The 22,900-nt window shown below is 39.8% G+C and overlaps 1 long non-coding RNA gene across 2 annotated transcripts; it reads left to right on the forward strand.

Moving 5' to 3' along the window:
- The first annotated feature begins 3,698 nt into the window (after positions 1–3,698).
- LOC107709123 (uncharacterized) lies at positions 3,699–16,474 on the forward strand. 2 transcript variants are annotated; one of them, XR_001636450.1, is made up of 3 exons: positions 3,699–4,024; positions 4,503–4,548; positions 16,092–16,474. It is a non-coding gene; the product is annotated as an uncharacterized LOC107709123 (long non-coding RNA). The 2 variants fall into 2 exon arrangements; XR_001636451.1 differs by lacking the exon at positions 3,699–4,024 and adding an exon at positions 4,255–4,376.
- Positions 16,475–22,900: the final 6,426 nt, after the last annotated feature.

Consider the following 22,900-nt stretch of genomic DNA (forward strand, 5'->3'; position numbering starts at 1 on the left):
TTTGTATACATGGTTATATTAAATATAGTATATATTATAGTTAATATATGGAAAAAGTGTATAGTGTCATCACTTTTAATTCATTACTTTCTATCACTTGGAGCCCAATAATGATGAAGAGTTTACTCTTCTGGCTTGCTTTAATCTTGGGGTTTATGGATGGAGTTTAGTCATCAGTTTTACTGAAGAAGAAACTCTCAGATGATGTACAAAGACTAAGGTTTGTATTTACAGTCAAGTAGATATGTCATGCTTAAAAGCACACTTTAGATGATAGCAGCATGCTCCATTTTCTGGAGTGAGAATAAAGTACTGTACATCACCCCTGATCCCGAACAATGGAGGCTGAAATAGATTTTGCCGTTTCTATTAATGCCCATGCTACTGCCGGACCTGTCATCATCTCACACCAGTTAAAAAGACAGATCACACTTAAAGAAAAATACAAACAAATATCCTTAATTGCCATATTAGCTGCTTTTCAGCCAGATAATATAATGAGTTTGCAAAACAACACCATCTCTTAATGAAATATTCATCAGCAAGCTGATTTTAATGATTACAAGCAAACATTAATGAGAAATAATATTTTAATGATTACAAGCAAACATTAATGAGAAATAATAGTAATTTTGTTAGGTTTAAAACGTCTACACAACTCAGCCGTATGTATATACTGTATTTTTAGTTTTGTTTGTCAGCAGAAGCTGACTGTACATTAACTTTATTTTTGCTCTCCTGTAATAGGATGCTAAGAGCACCATAACGCATATATATGCTCAGCACACAAAGCTTGAGCAAGATTGAGTGAGATGTTAACTTCACTGTAGACTTCATTGTAGATCTCACTGGCCTTAGATTTCATGTGAACCCTCCCTCACAGCCACTGCTGGAGTTCTGGAGCAAAAGGCTGCCCCCCAATGGTGCAGCTTTTCACTGCCACACACACACTGAAACAGACAGCTGTACATTGCTTAGCATCTGATTCTAGGACCCCTTCCAGGGTTTATGTATAATCAGAAAATGTAGTCTTTGATGTTGCTTTATTTCCCATCTTCCTGTTAATTTCTTTTTTCGTATCTCTGCGGCAATACAACTGCGATAACGTGTCTCTTTTGCCTGTGCCTTTAGTCGGCCAGGGGGGTCTGTGTGCTGCGTAATGTCAGCCTTGAAGCACGAATCCAAAGCAGATCAGAGAACGGAGAGGGTCCAGAGCACAGAGGTTTGTAGTCCTCTGCACCTCTCCTTGCTAATCGCTGCCAAAGGAAAAGAGCTGTGACAAACAAACGGCTTTTTCAGCTCGCCGCTTGCGCTCCGAGGCATTCACGAATGTTCGTTCACTCTCTCTTCTATTATGAAAGCTCTCTAAATGCTTTACGGACATGCTCTTGTGCCGACATTCTAAAAAAATACACAGGTTTAACTTAATAAAATGCTTTGTGTCTGCCTCGTCAGCTTAATATCATTTGGCCTTTTGCATTTGGTAATTGTGAGACTATGCAAGGCACTAAAGAATATGCTCTCAGGGCAAACAATACTTACAGTATGATCATCTTAGTCTCACAAGGTCTCCTATATTGATCTATTTCTTTTTTAAACTGAAAATTCGAGCAGGACATATAAGTTTTTTTTTTGTTTTTTTTTAAACAGCCAATAGACTTCATTTATGTCAGTCATGAGCATGATTTGCAACTTGCTAGTCAGTGGTGGATGTTATTGAGGGACGGGCATTCTGAGAGAGAGCATTTGATTGGACAAAAATATGTGTAGTGCAGGATGAGTCATCAATATTTTTGCTCCATTTTACCAGAAGAGAAAGATGTTAAGGATTACGCTAGCTTTGTAGATTCAAAGATAACACATACAGACTAAAAGCCACAAAACTCTCATTTTAATTTTATGGGTATACTACTACTTGATATACTACGTAATTACTCCATTTGATAGTACGTAATGAGTATTATTGTAGTCACGCATTATAAGTATCACTAGATCAAGGGTTTATTTGGGTCCTAAAGAAGTGCCTCTTCCCTTGCTCAAAGTCCTCATTAGAACTTCAACCACAATGTTTGTTATGCAAGGTATGAAGCACTATAATTACACCGCTTTGCTAATGGCCTTATATTTTACTTCTCTGGAGACACGTCTGCTAAACATAGCTGAAGTCATAATCTTACAGTGAGCACTTAGCAGTCTCTACAGCAGGAATGGCTGGATTCAGTGTTTGAAATACTCTACAATTTTGCCGGGGTGGGCTCATAAACAGTTTGTGGATTGCCACAAGAAAAAAAATGCCATATCCTCTTAAAAAAAAAAATCACAATTGTCTGGTTGTTCCAAAGGCCCACACATTGAACAAGTGCTGATCTCATTCAGTATAATTTTAACTACTTGGATATTTTTACAAGCAAGCGGTGACGGATTTAAAGAGCTGAGATTTTACACTGAATATCCAATTTAATAAGCAGGCATGGTATATACAGGCACACAGTTATACATGCATGCTAAATCTCAAATAAAAACTCATAGCATATTTGTTTTATTTCCCAGAGACCTTTGCATTGTTACAGGGAGTAGCTGACAGCTGTCAATCAGTCCAACTATTTTGTCACATGGCGCTGTGTGCATGCACAGATTTCCATGCACTTTCTGTTTGCATTACCCACCATGCAGCAAATATGCTTTAATTTGCTTTTCTAGGTCTTTAGCATGCATATGTAATTGTGTGCACGTATATATGCGTGTGCGCCTGTCTGCTCTAGGCGGCAGCCGGCGCAGTCAAAGGCGGTCTAATATTAGCACCTCACTGATGGCTTGCTGTATCTGGACGAAAGAGGGTGATAAATGAGGATAGCATTGGTGGGGGCCATGGAGCCGAGGGGGAAATGTAAAAGGGATAGCATCTCCGTTTTACAGCCAAAACGCCTACATGCATGTCCCATCCGCATCAGAGAGGATATAATGCTCAATCTACATGTGACACCTAGAGATTAGCCAGAAACTGTGAGATCATGAAGCAAGTGAAGGAAAGAGAGGAAGAGGGCAGTGTGGTGCCGGTTTGCTTTCTCTCTGATCCGGTCGCTGATTTGATCCCATGCGCTGTTGTCCGTCGCTAGCCTCCCTGCCTGCTCTGCTTGTCCCTCCCCCATCAGCTCGGGCTGCTCTCCCCCTTGCTCTGCCCAAGCCTGGGGGAGCCAGTGGAGATTAAATGTAGCCTCTATAAGCCAAGCACATCATGTAGCTGTGTTTCTAGGGCCTCTCTCTCTCTGACTTTCTCCCTCACTTTCATTCTCTTTTTAAAGGATAGTGTTTATGATGCCAGGCATGTGATAGAGAACTTCTAGAATGTCAATGTCATTGGGAATACCAACATATTTTACAAGCAATGAAGTAAAAATGACAAAAAAGTCAAAAAGCGTGAGTCTATGCCTTTTTCTACACTATTTCTCCTCCACCAACATCCTCCCCCCTTCGGGTTGATACTGCGGATAAGTGGGCCTCCGGCTTTAAATGATCACAGCTGTGCGAGCAAATTAATGGATGATATTTCTCTGTTTTCCCCCCTTTCTACAACTTTTTTCAACATGGATTTATAAAGAGGGAAAGAGGGACCAGGGGTGTCACGCTTCTACGTTTTCCCCCTCCTCTTTCCAATTTTGCATGCTTCTCAGTCTGCTCAACTCCGAGAGAGAGGAAGAGTGTGCATGTGTGTGTCCTGGGAGAGAGAGAGCGAGCGATAGCGAGAGAGATGGCGAGGGAGGGAGAAAATGAAATGTAAGACAGATACGGAGAGTGAAAGAGAAGAAGGGGGTGTGGAGAGAGCAAGCTAGCGAGAGTGGAGAGCCAGTAACGCGGTGCATTGATGCATTTGCTGCGTCTCAGGCGTGCTCTTTCAGCGGGACGTAGCCCGGGGTTTTTGGCAGCGGCAGGCTGCCTGTTTTCCATCACCCAATCGAGCCAGACCTGGAATAGGGATATACGTGCGAACGGAGTTGCCGCGGCTGAGCAGCGCTGGACGAGTGAGGTGAAGTGAATGAGTGAGAGTCTCTGTGCTGTGCTGTGCTGTGTGTGCGTGTGTGTTCACCCCCTCCTCTCCTGAGATCCAGCAGACTGGCATGATTTGCTGGTGGTGTGGCCCTGGCTGCTGCTTGGGCTGTCTCTCATCCTCAGTGCCATCACACTACCCTTCGGCTTTTTCTCATCGGCACGCTCTCCACCTCTGCGGCTTTTGTCGGCTTTTGTCGGCAAGCTGTAATATGGACGTACGGACCTTTGCTTTGATATTACCATCCATCCATCTCGCCTCTTGTCCACCTCTCCTCTCTTTCATTCTTCCTCTTTCGTTTCACGCGAACAGCCTTCCAGTCAACATGACCGTATGACTCTCCCTTTTTCTAGCCTATCAAATCTGCATGATTTTGTCAGCAGGTCTAGCAACAAAAGTTGAAATCTGAGATTTCTCTCTCTCTTTCTTTCTCTCACCCACTTTCTTTGTTGAGCAGGCTGCGAGAGAACTGTGATCGGCTTCATACTCATCCTCGCACCAGGGTGAGTTTAAATCCATTTTCTGCTTCTCCCCACCCACAGCTGTAGCATCTGTTAGTGTCTTCATTACCTTTGTCTGAATCTGCTTGTATTGGGCTTGCCAGTTAGCAGTGAGCTAAAATTTCTTGTATTATCTTGTATTAAAACTTCATGGTTTAGGTAATGTTACAGTTTAGTGGTTTAACCAGTGATGTACGTCGGGGACACCAGTAGTAAGTCACAGCGACCAGACTGAGAGCTTTTTATGATTAGCGTTGAATGCTTGTGAGAGCGAGACAAGAGCTGGTGGAGAGTTTACCTGGAGCCAGGGGCATTTTTCAAAGTGCCCGTATTGTTTGATGTTAGAGACTGAGTGGGGGTGTTGGGGAAAGAGAGGGATCGTGCTTGTTGGGGGAGGGAGAGATGGGTCAATGTTGTGTCTAGCTGAAGGTTGCACTTGTTGTGTCACAGACAGACAGACAAACAAGTGTCGGGGGGATTGGGGGGATGCACAAAAAGCTATGAGTAGATGGGCCTTTTATAGCCATACATTTTTTTCAATTTTTGTTGATGTGGGACACATCAATGTGCTCGAATTTTGTTACAGGTTGGCAGTCGGTCTGCAAATGTGCCTCTCACAATCCCTGAGACCCTAACTTGTGACGTTTTCCTGTTATGTGCATGGGTTAGGTTCTTGGGAGCTGAGAGGGGCGCTCTGTCATCAGCCCGCCGGCGTCGGAAACAAAGACATTTTAGTCAACAGTCAAGCGCAACTGTCAGAGGACAGAGGAAGCAGCTAGCCGTGTGTATAAAGGGACAGTGTGCATGGGGGGGGGGCATTGAAGAAATGCCGGCATACAGGTCATGTGATGCGCTAGTGGGTAGGATCAGCTGAGGGTTCATTGTTGGAGGGATAAGGTTAGAAAGAGGAGATCTGATTCCTTTGCATTTGTCGAGTTTTATTTCAAATGCTGCCAGGCCTTGAATGCATGTTAAAGGGATAAAATGAAAACTCTTGTCATCATTTAGTCACCCTTATGTTGTTCTAAGTCTGTATGACTTTTGTGTGGAACAAAAAAGAGGATATTTTGAGAAATGACTCTCCATTCAGTGGAAGTCAATGGTAACCAAGACATTTTTCTAAATATCTTCTTTTGTGTCCAACAGAAGAAAGTCATATAGGTCTGGAACGATATGAGGGTGAGTAAATGTTGACAGAACTTTTGGGTGAACTATCCCACCATATCTTACATTTATTCACATTCAATTTCACATCTCTTCATTTGAGAGCAGCACAAAGTACTATGGAGAGCGTCATGCTAAAGGCTCGGTACACTTGTGTTTGACCTCAGAGAGCCCTCAACTGCTCACTTTGTAGATGTGAACGTCATCTTTTTAATGTGTGCTGAGTCATGTGTGTTTGTGTGTGTGTGTTAAGTCTCTCAAGCTATGTGACGTGGCTTTAGCATGTAGCATGGTTACTGTGGTATGCAAGTGCTGACAGGGCCTTACATTTTTGGTTGTTGCCTAACCTAGATGTATATCCCTTAAGGCACTACTGTAGACCTTAAAGATGTGCAGCTGGAGGACATCACAAGAGACCCCTGCAACCAATTAATTAAATTTGGTGAAAAGCATTGTTATGAGCGTAAATGTCGAGAGATGGGGTTGTCGAGAGTTCACCCACGCTCCTTCGTGGTTCGTTCCATTTCCGTAGTGTGTTAGTGGACCATTTGTCCACTATTGTGGCACGTCTGACCGCTGTTTGAAATGGCATTGCGGCAACATTTCAACAAAGGAATGACGCAAAACGAGGCCAAAGAGTATTTATTGCAGTCTCTACACAAACACCTTTACAGTCTAAGACCTTTTTTGGCATTTAGAGAGACAGTGAGAGGCTGCTTAATGAGATAAAGGCTTGCCCACAGTTCATGGACGGTGCATTGCCTCGTTTAAGGCATCGGCCGCTGCATCATACCTATAATGCATGGTGCCATCACGCCCACATCCCTGTCTGTCTTTCTCTCTCTACCCACCATTACACCCACAGGCTGTCTCTCTACCTCTCTCTATCTATCGGTACCCATTGTCACATTCAAAGAAAACTCTCTTCATCACAAACCCTGTCGCTGCTGTTGCAGACATAGATTGCTTTGGGGTTTGAGGTGTGATGGTTTTTGCTAGCCAGCGGCGTAGCACTTTGTCTTGGTACATGTCCAGGTAGCCATGCTCTTGCTCTCTAAGAGGATTTGTCTGGTACACTCTGCTTAGATTGCTTGCTGAATTTCCGATGGAAATCGTCAAGCTTTCTGAGGCTTTTTAAAAGAAAACGAAAGGCTTGTAGTAGCCGGTCCCCATAGCATGGCATATAATACTGGCTTTACCTCAGTGTCTGCAGTGCTGTGCCTCCTGGGGTAGGTCACCTAGGACCTCCGCGTCCCATCCAGGGACCAGACATGGAGTTTCCAAAGGTCTGGACGCGGGTGCCAAACGGTGCCCCGTCTCTGAGTCAGTAGATCCTTCCTCAGAAGAATCGGCCAAGGAGGGGCTGTCGTGAGGAGCACTAGCTCAGGGAACCAGGAACCAGAACCAATATGGCGCCACTAGCAAGACTTGCTCCTCGTCCTCCCGGATTTTGCACAGTGTCTGTGCGAGAAGGCTCACTGGGGGAAACGCATACTTGCGAAGGCCCCGCAGCCAGCTGTGTGCCAGTGCGTCTCTCTATCTATCGGTACCCATTGTCACATTCAAAGAAAACTCTCTTCATCACAAACCCTGTCGCTGCTGTTGCAGACATAGATTGCTTTGGGGTTTGAGGTGTGATGGTTTTTGCTAGCCAGCGGCGTAGCACTTTGTCTTGGTACATGTCCAGGTAGCCATGCTCTTGCTCTCTAAGAGGATTTGTCTGGTACACTCTGCTTAGATTGCTTGCTGAATTTCCGATGGAAATCGTCAAGCTTTCTGAGGCTTTTCAAATGAAAACGAAAGGCTTGTAGTAGCCGGTCCCCATAGCATGGCATATAATACTGGCTTTACCTCAGTGTCTGCAGTGCTGTGCTCTGGCGTCTAGGCTGCAGCTCTATTGTTCACTCCTGTCTCTCTGCGCTCACGTTGCACTCCACTGGCACTGGGACAGCCTCCACGAGCCTGGCCCACTTTTAAGGTGGACTGGTGAACATGGAGGAAGCCATACAATCGCGTTTAAGGCAGACTGCGACAGGTTTACTGGCTTAGAACAAAGGCTGCCGCATTGAGGAAGGTTGTGCAGGTGGAGTGTTAGACAGCACCAGGGTGACGCCCATGGCTAAGCAGCACCAAGCCGTCTGACACACTTCCAGACAGATCCATCCAGTCGGGTCCATTTGATCTGCTGAGGCTTCATATCCATCGTCCCACCTACCACGATGAAAGATTTGCCCCAGTCCGCCATAGGAGTGTCTGTAGACATCCTTCTGAAATGCTAAAGTACCTCAAGTCTAAAATGAGTGCAAAGGCAGCCTGTTTGATGGAGAGAGATTATTACTTACTTAGTATTGAACTATGGAGTTTAAAAGTTGTGTGTGTCGGTTAGTATAGTGACTATTCCTTCTACAACCAGCCAACACCGATCACTCTGATTGGGTTCTCATGAAAAAGAGTCCGGGCTCATGATGGTGACCACATGCTAGTGCGATTGTTTATCACAGTGTTCATTTATTTTTTTTAATAAATCATGGCAAGATGGTGTGAAAAGCACGTTGTCTCTCAGAAGTAACAATATTTTCCATGCCCACAGGTGGTGTTGCTTAGTATTTGGTTGACATATAAATGGAAGTAGAAATTGATCCAAATTCTATCCTGAGACCTAAAATAATGCTTCTACAGTGCTCATCGCTATTGACCTATAATGTAAGGGAGGTTGTGGCTGAATGTCTGCCTACTGAGCAGTCACATGGAGAAGGTATGTGCTTGTCCATGCTCTCCATTGTTCTAATGGACTCTTTGGAGTAAGTGGGTAGACTGAATGCACATGTATAGTCAGAAGTGAAGGATGCATTTCAGTGATTCTTATGTGAACACGCAGTAGATGATCATGTGTGTGTCTGTCATACCTTCATCCACATGCGACATTCCTGAATACTTTTTCCCTCGGGACAAGGGTAGGCTACAGCTAGTGCACTGATTAATGATGCAGAAGAGCACAGCTGTGTGTGTGTGTAGTGAGAGAGCAATCATAGTAATGATATATCAGCTAGTCTGAATAACCAACCGATATTTGACCATTTTGACATTATCGGCATCAGCTGACTGCCCTATGCTTTTGATGAACAGAAGTGGTCCATTTAGTAGATGATTTTATCCAAAGCAACTTAGAAAGGTGTAACATAGGTTCTCTCCTGTGTCAATTCCAAAATCAACCAAAAGTCCTGTCAATAACATTTTCTATTTCAGTTATTTTATTGAGTATTTGCTAAAGACTTTGTAAAATAACTTTAAATTAAGCTACTTATTGTATGTCTTAATAAACATCAAGTTGTATCAGCATATATTAGCATTATTTTGGCTATCCCACTCTCTAGGTATCAGCACTGGTCCATATCGTTTGACCACTATGCCTGTATGATGGAGAATGGCTGCATCTACATTGGTCCAAAGTTGCTGCGCAGGCTGAGCTGCTTTCTTTCATAATGAGTGTAGAGAGAGTTTGCTGTCTGCATGGCCATCTGTGCAGACAGGCAGGCAGGCTGGCTGGCTTCTCAGACCTCAGTACAGGTTAGAGCAGCTTAAGGATTACCAGCACAGGCATAGATTAATCAGCTCACAGGCCTAACCTAATTAATCCAGCGGGGAAATATCACCAGTGTATATCAACAAGCCTTTCTCTTTCACTCGGCCCTGCCCAGTTCAGGAATGCACGGATAGGTCAGCCCTCTCATCCTCTGTCCCGGACTGTCCGTGGAGCTCACCGAGCAGAACAGTATTCCTTTCACTGCACTCAGGTCAGTTGGTTCATATGGAGACGGCTTGGAAATCCCCTTAGTTACTGTGGGAATGTGCTGCTAGGTCGGACCTGTTCTAGCTCATCTCACTGGGCCTTACTGAACTCAAACGCTGCGGTGGCTAATAGTGTGAGATTACCTGTGTTACATTTGTATTCATTAACTTTTAGCTAGTTAGTTATTTTTTTTGAATAACTGATTAAACTAAAAGGAAATATCTGAAAAATGAGTGGGACACAATTTACCTGGGTCATGAATATTAATGAGGTGATGTAACACATTCAAACCATATTAGGATTACTGCTTTCCAGTTGCACTTCTGCTCAACTGCCGAGGTCGTTTTATGTGTGTGGCTACATTTTTTCTTTACACTGTGACCAAACAAAACAAAATGACAAGCTCTTAAAATTTGATTATTGCTCTAGAAGTGGATGGGGACAAATCTAGAGATTTCTAAAAATGGAAGGACAATAAACTGTAGCAGCTGTATTTAAGGTTGCCAAAATTATGCAGTTGATTTGCTGATCTGATCTGAACTTTTTGAGTAATGTTATTAGTGAAATGCCCTATCATAACTGTATAGTGATTATCACAGATATAATCAATAAAACACTACCATTCAAAGGTCTGGGTTTGGTAAGTTTTTAAAACACATTTCTTTAATTAAATGAAAGAGGTTTCTTATTGCTCACCACGGCTGCATTTATTTGAATAAAAATACAGTTGAACAGTAAAAAATTCTATTTGAATGTTTAAAAATGTAATTTATTCCTGTGATGGTAAAACTAAATTTTCAGCATAATTACTCCCGTCTTTAGCGTCACATGCTGATTTGCTGCTCAAGAAACATTTCTTTTTATCAGTGTTGAAAACAGTTGTGCTGCTTATGATATTTTTGAGGAAAGTTCAAAAGAACGTCTCGGTTACGTATGGTAACCCTCGTTCCCTGAAGGAGGGAACGGAGACGTCACGTCGGTGACCGACGAATTGGGATATTGCTTCGATAGACCAATCTACTTCGAGTGTAAACTAAACGAGCCAATGCACATTGGCATGCCAGGGTGATGGCATCCACAATCCAGTGGGCCATCCTCTGCTTAGAGACGGCATTCCCCTTCTGCCGGCCTCCGTAACAGACAAAGAGCTGGTCTGAGGTCCTGAAGCTTTGTGTCCGGTCTACGTAGCACCTTAATGCTCGAACGGGACAGAGCAAAGCCCGGGCTGGGTCTGCCTCCTCCGGGGGCAGGGCTTGCAGGTTCACCACTTGGTGTTTGAAGGGTGTAGTGGGAACTTTGGGCACGTAGCCGGGCCGGGGTCTCAGGATTACCTGGGAGTCAGCCGGCCCAAACTCTAGGCACGAATCGTCGACCGAAAATGCGTGCAGGTCCCCTACCCTCTTGATGGAGGCCAGTGCAAGCAGGAGCAGAGTTTTCAATGAAAGAAACTTTAGCTCAACTAAATGCAAAGGCTCGAATGGGCCCTGCTGTAGTGATTGTAACGAATCAGCTCATGGGAAATATGAATAATGAACAACTTTTATTTGACATAGAAATCACTTTTGATCAATTTAATGCATCCTCGCTGCAAGTATTAATTTCTTGCAAAAAAAATAAAATCTTACCAACCCCAAACTTTTTGATGATGGCATACATTTAGCACAAGATTGTTGATAAATTGGGGTGAAATAAACAAACTGTCATTTATTACCCTCATTGGTTCTTTTAATTTTGCACTCAATCAGAATTTCTAAGCGTGATAATCAATCTTCGCCTCTATGTACGTAATTCTCTCCATAATCACGCTTGGTGACTGATTAATTTGTCAATAATAAGCATTGTCTCTTTTGGCTGTGGCCCTGTTCCCTTGGGAGCCAGGAATTGTGTGGCTGTGGTGACTGTTGTCAGTGCGATTTGCATGACAGTGGTTGACGTTTGTTTCTCAGCGATTTGCCAGGGGCAGCTAGTGGCCAGGTCTCCGAGTGCCGAGAAAAGCATGGTGGCAGCTCTGTCTCTCACTCTGTCATCATCAGCGCTGCATGCGTGTGTGTGTGTGTGTGTGTGTGTGTGTGTGGGAAATAATGGCCCCAGTGCTGTAAAGGGCAATGCTCATTGGTAACGGGTATTATAGATTGCCAGAGCTGTATCCTAAAGCCTCCCCAATTGTATGGCACATGTCACACAAAGCCTTCATTCACACTAGAAGTCTACGCATATTACAAACGTGTTCAACTTTCAAACGTATTAATTATTTGCTGCGGTGCGAACATGCCCACGTATTATGGCAGAGCATGAGATGTTTTTTGTTATTTTGTTGTTTCAGGACGCAGTTCAGCCTCTCATATCTCAATCTTGAATTAGTTTGGCATCAGCTTCACATAACCTTATAGGATTGGAGCTGCCGTGCTGCTATGGCCAGAATATTGATAACAGATGTTCAAATGGCTTATCAGATCAATGGTTTCTATGCTGGCATTTTTCTGTACATCTTTGAATGTGAAATTAAAAGGTCCATCATATAGTAACTTTTTTGACTTGATTCATTTATTGTCAAGAGGCATGTTAAATTTTAATTTAATTTAATTTACTTTTTTTTTATTAAAAACAAAAATGACATGCACATTTTCTCTGGACAGCTGCAGGATTGAGACGGTAGCGTTGTTGAAATGGAGCGTGGCACAGGGAGAGATGTGGATGCTGTGGAGGCACACTGTCACTGTCTGTGTTTGTGACTATTGACTAACCTGAACAGAGAGACAGAGGGCAGGCTGGGTGTGAGCCATCGGCCTCAGACTGTCCTTCCTGTCCTCTGCTTAGAAAACATGTCAGACGTGTGTCCAGAGATGCCTGCTTTGGATGGACAGCACGTCTTCTCCTTTCCGCAGCCTCCAGGACAACATAATACACAGTGCTGGCTTGTCCTGATGTTAAGAAAACCAATGCAACCCAAAAATACAGAGATATAAAATAAAGCTTTTTAGTGAATAATCTCTAGAGATTTGAAAAGTCTAGACTTTACACAGACTGTCTTTTCAAACATTGCTCTAATGACGAGTTAAACGTTTTAAATAAGCTTTAAAGAAGACTGGGGTTAGTTGTCATGCTTTTCACTTCAGTGAAAATTTTTGAACATCTCTTCTAATATTGCCAAGGAAAGCTACAGCTCTTTATATCAGTTTATATATATATATATATATATATATATATATGAGTGTTTCAAACGTATTAATTATTTGCTGCGGTGCGAACATGCCCACGTATTATGGCAGAGCATGAGATGTTTTTTGTTATTTTGTTGTTTCAGGACGCAGTTCAGCCTCTCATATCTCAATCTTGAATTAGTTTGGCATCAGCTTCACATAACCTTATAGGATTGGAGCTGCCGTGCTGCTATGGCCAGAATATTGATAACAGATGTTCAAATGGCTTATCAGGTCATTGTTCGCATGCCAAAGTAATCTCTCATTATTATTTGAGTTATTGTTATTAAAAGCTGTTGTTTTTGTTTGTGTAATTGCATTTTTTTTTATTTCAGAGTTTATTAAAGATTAACAAGAAAGATTGTTTGATTTATTGATGCTATATTGAAGCCGTATTGTTTAATAAATGGATGTTTTAGACATTTTTAAAATGCATTTTATCAAAAATATATGGAGAAGGATATTATATATATATGCCTTTAAACATTTTATTATTAGCTTTTCAGCAAAATGTAAAAACAAATTATTATGAAACATAAAAGTCATTAAACAAATATGTAAAGGTTAAAATGCAAAGAATATTGAAATTGTGTAAGTGTATAAAAAATTTTTAAAAATTGGTTTTAAAAACACAGTTTAACCTTTCAGTTTAAATGTGAAAGCTATTATATAGCTAACACTTGGTATTCACTTGTTGATCCAACAATATTACAATATGGTTATTGTCTGAATAAAAATATGCTATTTTAATTAGTATGGCAGAAATTAAGAGGGTTTTAAAAAAAAAATGTGGTGAGAACCAACATAAAACAACCACTTTTTTAATTGTACTTTTAATGCCAAATCTCATTGTTACTGTTTGATTGTACAACTTCTCCCTGTGACAGTTAGCCCCGGTATCCCTTTTTTGAATGGCTATTTTCGTTTTCAGCATTTTTATATTTTTAAAGACAAGAAGCTCAGGTTTGTCGTCATCGGCGGAGGTGTGTGCGTGTTTGAGGTTTAAAGTGTAGTTGCCGGTCGCGGTGAAGATGTGTGTTAGGGGAATGGTGAGATGGCTCAGGGACTAAGCCTGCTCTTAGTCTGCCATCTCAGTCAGGAAAGCCTCTGCAGATTATCCTCGAGCTGACAGCAACCAAAATAGAATGAGCCTGATTCCCTCTTTTTTTGTGTATGTGTGCATGTGCTGCCCTTTTTCTTAGTCTCTGTCTGTCTGTCTCTTTCTCTCCCACTCGGTTTCCCTCCTGCAGTCATTTTTGTTTTATTCGCACACTCTCCGAATCCTATCCTCGCATGGCTTTTGGCCTACTTATTGTATTATCAAGCGTCAGTGTTTCTGGGTAAGCGAACGTGTGAATGCCGTTGTGTATGCGAGTGTGTTCATGTGTGAATGTTTGCATGTGAGCGAGTGACCGCGCCCCATTGATTTGTGAAGAAATCAGCTCCAAACTCGAAATCCACGATTGGCCCGGCGTTCCTTCCAGGGCTCAGCACAACTTTTTGTCTGACTAATGTTTTTAGGAGCTTCCAGTAAATGTAACTGCCTTTATATTGGTGCCTCACCGATGTTCCTTATTTATAACTTTATTGACAGGCTCAAGAAATCCCAAGACTACGTATGTTTGAAAGCTGTTGCTTTTTCAGACCACCGTGAGCGATAGCTCCCTGCGTTTGTCAGTTTAAGACCTGGAGTGATAATAAGCCCTTTGTCTGTTTGTGTCTGTAATTTACAGTCCTTTTGTTTTGAATATAACATGCTTTTGTTTAATCGTTATGCATTGAAACCTTGCATGTTTTCAGATGATGTGTAAATCTAACAGCCTCCATGTCAGACACGAACTTCGGGTCACCGAGTTTAGACTCCGCGAGTTCAAGAAAACACTTCGACAATGGCGTAGCAAATGGCTGTTACATTATCAGACCCCAAGGAGGCTTTTTTCTTGCGTAAACCTGCTGACCCTGCGCAGGCACGACATGCCCGTCTGAGTGTAATAAACCCCCGTAGGGGCTGGATGTGGGGGCCCAAGTCTCCCTCTCTCACCTTCCTAAAACACTTCCAGTTGCTGGCTCCCCTCGCTCTGCCGTGGCTCTGACGTCGGTGTCGAATCTCCTGACTTTGTCTTGATTGTATTAAATCTGCAAAACACAAATTAGAATGAATGTAAAAGAAATAAACGATGAAATGCTTGGGCTTTCTGCGGCTTCTTTGTTTTCTCGGCTCACAAGGATGAGTGAAGGCAGGTTAACGGGGACAGTGGGCCGAAAGCCATGGGGGAAGGGCTTTTTTTCGTACATACTATCCATTTCAAATTTAAATGGAGCTTCCTGCTTCATAATCATCATCTCCTTTGAGGGTATTTAAAGAAGCTTTATAATATAAAACATGTTTGGACATATATCAAGACATATTTTAGATAGTTAGAAGCAAAAAAGTTGAAACCATTTAAAAGTTACTGAACATAATTAAACCTTTTTACAATAATTTATTTTAAAATCAGAAATCTACAAGAATTTACATTAGACATTTGTATCAGTTAACAGCAATTATTACAAAAGAAAATTGCCAGTTTACAATTCTTATCATACATTCTGAATAAATCTTTTCTTTAGTTCTTTAGTTTCTTTTCTAAATGTAATTATGCTGATGGACCACATACACAGAGGCTCTAAAATGCATTCAGACATTTAAAAACTGATGAATGTCTTTCTATTTCGCAAAACATTTCACAAAAATTTTGTTAGGTTGCTTTGGACACTTTCATCCCTCAACGTTCAGTATAACTAAGCAATTATGATTTTTTAAACAGCATATTTATTTAAGCAATAACAAGGATAATGGGCTGTTTTGCGTTTGTGCTGACTCGAGTTTTCAATCTTTGTTTTAGTTTAATGCGTTCTGTTTGTTTGTGGTCAATTCTAGTGCACTTTTGTTTTCTTTCAGCGGGGGTAATAAACCCATAACGCTGTCGGCCACATTCATTTAGTTTTAATATCCTCCGCTTCTCATTTTTCCTTACTAATCATTACTGATGTTTCTTTGATCCTCAGCAACTGGGTTGTTATGTGAATTCTGAAGACCCCTGCTTCTGTTCCACAGCACTCTGTATCTATTTCTAATTATTTATTAGCCACTTTAATAGCAAGGATATTTTCAGTGTGTTGCTATAGAAACTATATAACAGTTTTCTCTGTTATTTTTCAGGTGGGGGTTTTTAAGCATATTTGTGAATGTCAGGCTTGAGGAAAATGGTGGTCTGCTAGTCAAGTCTCAGGTCTCTATATACGGATACAAAGCTTGTCTTGTCTGAAACTTTAACAGTTTCAGTTGTACTGAAACTGTTAAAGTTTCAGTACAACTTTAACAGTTTTTTTTCTCCTTTTCTCTCCTGCAGTACATAACAAATCATCAAAGCCGGGATTAAAATTTCGTGAAGGAGCAGCTTTGACTGCTGGAAGACTTAAGCGTATTAGCTTTAAAACCAAGATGGGAGTTTCAAGTGATGTATGGCAGACTTCAAAGATGTTTTAATCTGTCAGTAGGCATGCTCTTGCACAGGCTATTTATATTAGGACACAGTGTTTCTTCTGCTTGCACATCCTAATCAATGGCTTCTCCGGCTAGACCCAGCCTGGTGTTGGTGTTAACCAGTTATTAAACAGCTGCACTTCCTCTAGACTGTTTCCTCTGCTTTTCTTTAGAGTGGTCTTTATAGGCACGACATGTACTTATTATGAATACTGATTATGAATAATCCTTTTATGATTTAATGGTCACAACTGCACTTCTATTCATGCTACCTAAATGTATTTGGACTCTTATAGGTCACACTTAAAAATGTACATTTCTTTGCATTATATCAGTATATCAAACCGAGTGTCATTTATTTTACAGAAAGACAAAACATTTGACAAAAAGAGTTTTGTTCGGTTGTTTGGACACTTTCTGGTTAGTGTAACATTCATTGTTAATGGGATGAATTACAGCTGTGTTTACTCTGATTGAACACATGTAGTTGACATGATATCTAAGAGGATCGGCAGTATCTTGTGGTGTGACATGCTACATTTTTTTCCACATTTTCTAGGCGTATTGTACAACCTTATTAATTGGGACACGAATACACTATAAAAAATGATATGATTTGTAAGTCATGGCAACTTACATTGACTCATCGACTTTCAACTTTTTATAAGTTATATGAAGTTCAACTTTTTAAGTCGGTTTAATGTTATTTAAGTTGAAATGACTTTTACAACCAAGTTGATTATACCTAAAAATTTAAGGCAGCAACTAAAGTTTTTAAATTGAAATAGGTGGAATTTTTTACAGTGAATATTGCTACTGTTAAAATTAATTTGTTGCACTGCAGAACAATTTAAAATAATTAACTATCAAAGGAAAATGTTGTTTCAAATGTTTTGACTAAAATAAATGGTGACCACAGGACTTGAAACACATTTTCCCTAATACATTTATATAAGAATTAAAATATTGATGAAAATAAATTAATACATACATACATACATAAGCGTGTGTAGATATCCACAGCTGTGAAATCTTGATGGAAACGGTCTTCATACATCCACTAAAATGAGTTGGTAATAACTGAAATAATATGCTATAACTAAAATAGCACAAGTTATTTCTGGAGCCCCAGCATCGTTTGTTTACAACTGCTACTTGGTTTAATATGTTTATGTAGTGCAGCGACAATCATAATGTCTCACTTAAGTATCCAATTAATTTCTCAGGACATTTTTAAGGTTTATTTCCTGCAGCAAATTGTAACATTCCTGCAAATACACAATCTGCTACATGTGAAAGTTTGTTAAATTGACAAGAAAGTGATCATTTCAGGTTTTGCTCATCCAAGTTCAACAGCATCCAGAAAAGAGTAATATTACCTGAATGCAGGCGCTATATCATGATGACGTGGAAGATATTGTCATTCTGTACAAAATCTGAAGTACCACTGCTTTCTTTATGACTATACAAAATGCTCTGTTTATTGATTTATCCCAAAATAACCTGGATAAAAGGAGGATAAAGCCAAAACCTTTTAATTCACCTTAACCTTGTTAATTGTAGTACTGTTCTTGTTGTTACTTAGAACTTTTGTTCACTAGTGACTAAGCTTTTATTTTTTCACTTAAATACTGTTGTTGATGTTGTTGTTATTATTATTACAAATTATATTTCAGCCTAACAATTTGTGTGAAAGTTTTTGAACAATAAAGATTTCATAATTTAGTGTCACATAATTTTGTTTTACTTTTTAAAATCCCACAATACTCTGGTATTCCCAATTTTAAATGCAATTATAAATTCCAGCATATGAAGTTTTATACCCCACTGTATGATAAAAATGAAGACTGTATGTCTTGATTTGATCCTGTGCTTTTTTCCTGTTTTTCGTTGTCCTCATCACTTTGTCAACTGTGTCTTTTTATGAATTTGCAAACACTGTTCATACAAAGATGTGCACACAAACACTTAAAATTGAATTGACCCTTTTCCAGACACGTTTTGGGAATTTAAAATATTGCCATGTGTAAACCCTACAGGTACTTTGAATGGAGAGCAGTGTTCTCTGTGAACATGGCCATGCCTGAGGTGAGGGTTTTTTTTCCGCTCTGAGATTATTCATCTGTTTGTTTTGAGCTGTTCATTTGTCATCAGTATGACATTCTTAGTGTTATGGAGGTTTATACTCAGAAAATGGAGAGAAAACAAAGACAAAACATCTCAATGTTGAAATGTTTCTCTTTAAATCTCTCATTTAAGCACTATAGTCATATACTGCTAAATCACTGTGAAAAGCATACCGTGATTCTGCCGCTGTTTTACCTGAAAGTGTTACAAACGGTTGGAAGTCACGCCTGCGTGATTTTTGGAGCTGAATGTGGCTGTGTGTTTGTCCGAGACAGTGATGTCACTCTCCCTCATTTAAAGTGAAATGTGGCAGTTTTATTTCATGCATCAAGGAGGAATCTGAATGTGTTTTCTGTGCTTGGCTATAAATAGCAGATAACGGCTCTTTCCAGTTCCAGAAATAGGTTCTGTGGAATTGGATTCCAAGCCGAGCAACACTTTCCTTTTAAACAAGCAAATATGCAGGACATACATTACCATGTTGAATTAAGAGTGCCACTTTTGAACAGACTTGGAGCCCTGCCACGTCTACAAGATGAATTCATCACTTCACAGTACAACACGAGGCTCTGGATCAGACATTTGACGTAACACAGCTTTTTCTAAATAACAGAAATGACGAATTTAATTGAGTTAAAATTTCAGGACTGAACTTAGAATAAAAATTAGTTGAGATTAATCGTATGATTATATTATAATTATTAGCAGTTTCTTTTGAGAAAGGCAAAGCAAATAGTATTTGTCTTAGTTCTGTCAATTTGTTGTATGAGCTGTGGGAGAAATTTCATACTAGTTTCAATGACAATTAATTTCCAGCACACAGAGACTGGTTAAAGATACTTTCAGTCATTTATAGATAAACTTTATTTTATTATAAACTTTATTATAGATAAAAAATGAAATGTCTGTGATTTATTAGTCAAAACTGTCAACAGATCAAAAAAAGTCTTGTTAAAAGGAAAAGTTTGAGGTATTTTGTCATTTATTTTGCACAAACTGTATATTTCTGTACAAATTTTTTACTCAAATTTACTTTTAAAAATGTACTTAGATGAAAACTGATACACTCTAAAAAAAAATGCTGGGTTAAATACAACCCACTGCTGGGTAAAATAGGGACAAACCCCAGCAATTGGGTTGTTTTGACCCAGCGGTTGGGTTAAATGTTTAACCCAACCTTCTGGGTAGTAACCCAACCGCTGGGTCAAAACAACCCAATTGCTGGGTTTGTCCCTATTTTACCCAGCAGTGGGTTGTATTTAACCCAGCATTTTTAGAGTGTAGTATTCAGCATGCATGATATTATGTAATAGTCCTGAACCTATTTATTTGTAAAACTGCATAGATTGAATTATTAACAGATTTACAAAGAAAAAAAACCCTCATCTTTAAAACAAAAAATTACAGTCCTTGTTTGGAATTTTCTGCCTCATAAAACCATTTTCCTGCTGTTTGTTTCTTTTAAATTAGATCATATGATGCACAAGGACAAACAAATGATTTGTTTGGTTTAATTAGTCTGAAAGCATTTTTTTTCTTTCAAGTGCTGGCTAATTTTTGCAATCCTTTAAGTGCTAGACTAATTTAGGGTTTATTTCAATTTAATTTACTTCATTAGAAACGGTTTAATTTATCGCACATCATATGCAAACCAAGTAGGTATTTCAGATGCTTTCCTCACCTGGGACTGTTCAAGGGCATTAGAGATCTGCTTGAGCTTACTGTATATTCACACACACACACACACACACACGGGCGATATAGCAGAGCTGTGTGTGGTAGCGGCTATGCGGCTTTGATCTGTGCATTTCCCTTGTCCTTTGTCAAAAGCAGCCTGAGAGGCAGAGATGTGTGTGTGCTGAAGTACGAGGCTCCATTGAAATGTTAAGAGTGCGCAACTTTCTTCCTCTTTTCTTCCTTCCCTACCGGCCTTTCTCGTATTAGAATAGTCTTTATTATGTGGGCAGAAAGTGAGGGGAAAAAACGGGAGGGTGCGTGAAGGGGGCTCTCCTGTTTATTAATATAGGAGGCAGGTTCCCACACACGGAACAATGCGTTAGCCAAGCGAGGCGGCATTGTCGGAGCGGCAGAAACTACACCATGCTGGAAGTCAACCGAAGACATGCACGACGTGATCGTCTCATGTGTTTTACAAAACGCGGTGCGCGGAGCATGTGTGCTTCTCTGTGAAAAGCACACCGTCTACAGTTAATTCATGTTGTTCGTGAATGAAGCCGAACACGAGTCCTAATGCGGCAGACATGCTGATGGAAAGACTAACGCAGAGTCAGAGGAAATTGCAGAAGGTATCGGCCAAGTTCAAATGCACTTTCACCCCCCGTCCCTCCTCTTCCCTTCCTGCCATTCTTCTCGCGGCACAAACGGCCGTCAGCTAGGTACGCGTTCATTCATTGTGTGCGGCAGGGGGTCCCTCACTTCAAACCGGCCCGTTTAAAAGAGGGCTGCGAAGTCCCACGGAGTCCCCTGAGCCGTGAGCGGAGCAGACAGGCGTGATTGGACCGGCAGACATCAAAGTGGCTGGAGCCCTGCCCCTCCATCCTGCCCACACCGTGCCCCTGCCGCGCCCGCCCGGAACAGCCTTCATTAGGACACTGTTACATGGGTCACTGACATAGATAGAAGAGTGCCCGTGATAGAAAAAAAGCAACATTTGTGTTCATGCTGGTTTAATATGATTTTTGTAAATGTTTTTTTACACCATTTTTAAAGATGTTTCAATTTAATGACTCCAAAATTGTGGTAGCTATAAATAACCATCAAGTAGGCCTAATTGATTGGTTTTAAAAGTTTTTAAATATGCTTAAAAACTTAAAAAAGTTAATTCAAGTATCAAGTTTCTGAAGAGTTGTACCACATAACATTTTACAACTTTCACCAAACTTGCCTTGTCATAAAAAGGTGAAATTAACTTGATTCTAAAAAAAGATATACAGCTTGAATTCATGTGTGGAAGTTTTTGAAGTTTTTCAAGGTAAAAGTATTTTATATTGAACAGTTTAAACGTTTTTATTAAACTTTTTTTCCCCCCATAAATGGAACAGTTAAAGTTAGGCTACAACATTTACCTCATGGCTTTTGTGTGTTGACATTAGCATCTGTTTCAAACATTAAAGGAAAGAAAGTACAAGTAAAAAAGTAATTAAAATATAAGGTGCAATTATTAAAGGAGTTTATTATTTTGTTTCATTATCTGCATGATTCATACATCAAAGTTATTTTCTGTAAAGTTAATTTTCTTTTAATAGATTGTACATTGACACAGCTACAATAGGCTACATTACCTATTGTGTAGGTTTTTACTTTGAAACAATGTTCACTCATAAATATAATGAATAAATCAGAATACATTATATTCTTTTATATTGTCTACATAATTCATACATTAAAGATATTTTAGTAACACTTTACAATAAGGTCCATTAGTTAACGCTAATTAATGCATTAACATTGAGCAATAGCCTACATTTGTTACAGTATTTATTCATCTTTGTTCATGTTAATTAACAAAAGTACAACTATTTCATGTTAGCTCAGGTCTGTTTATTAATTTTAACAGATACAACTTTTAATTTAAATAATGTATTATAATATTTATACTATAAATATATCATATATCATTATACATATATTATTCATTGTCACTGATTACTGTGAACTGAATGAAATTGCACAAATCTAACAGACAGTTTTGAGATTTGAGAAATGCAGCTGACTTTGGACACATTTAATTAAAAGAAAATAATGATAGCAATTTAATAAGGTTCTGTTTGTTAACATTAGTTAACATGAACTAACAATGAAAAAATACCTGTAAAGCATTTATTAATGTTATATTAATTTCAATATTATTTATCCATAAATATCATTAATTTTGGGGAAAGTTACATCACATTGGATTTTTTTAACAAAAAAGTCAAATTATCTGATATTTTAAGAGACTTACTGACCTTGACATACAATCATGAGGGTCTGCAGGGGTCCTCTCTATGATATAATTTCCTGTTTTTTTATGTTGATCACACTACATACTTCATAATAAGTGTTCATTTGCATTTTTATTTTTTAATAGACTGTCAATTCATTGACACACAAACATTATTTGCTTGTAAATTTCACATATAATTACAAAGAAAGGGCAAGTAACACACTGAATTAACATCAATTAACATTCTGAAGAAGAAAGACTGAAACAATATTTTCTTGTAAAAACATACTCCAATAATCTTCATTTACAAATCTGAAAAAACATCTTTTGCAGTGAATCTGTAGCTAAACGTTGAAAATGCATGGCTAATGGAAATGTAAAACTTAATTCCATGGAGCTTCTAACAACTTCAGATGTCAAATATCAATGTTTCAACAGGTCCTTGTCTGCTATAAGGCCTCTTTGGACTGGTCAAGAGAGATGTGGAAAGTCCCAGGGTTCACTGGGGGATGCCATCAGGTGAATAGGCTTTGAAACATCCCCGACCGTGGATGAGAGCGTAGTGGGTGGTGCTCCCCCGAGAGGGACGGGAGCGGAGAGCC

This window comes from Sinocyclocheilus rhinocerous, unplaced genomic scaffold, assembly GCF_001515625.1.
Source record: "Sinocyclocheilus rhinocerous isolate Xijiao unplaced genomic scaffold, SAMN03320098_v1.1 scaffold626, whole genome shotgun sequence".
In the NCBI taxonomy this organism is placed as follows: domain Eukaryota; kingdom Metazoa; phylum Chordata; class Actinopteri; order Cypriniformes; family Cyprinidae; genus Sinocyclocheilus; species Sinocyclocheilus rhinocerous.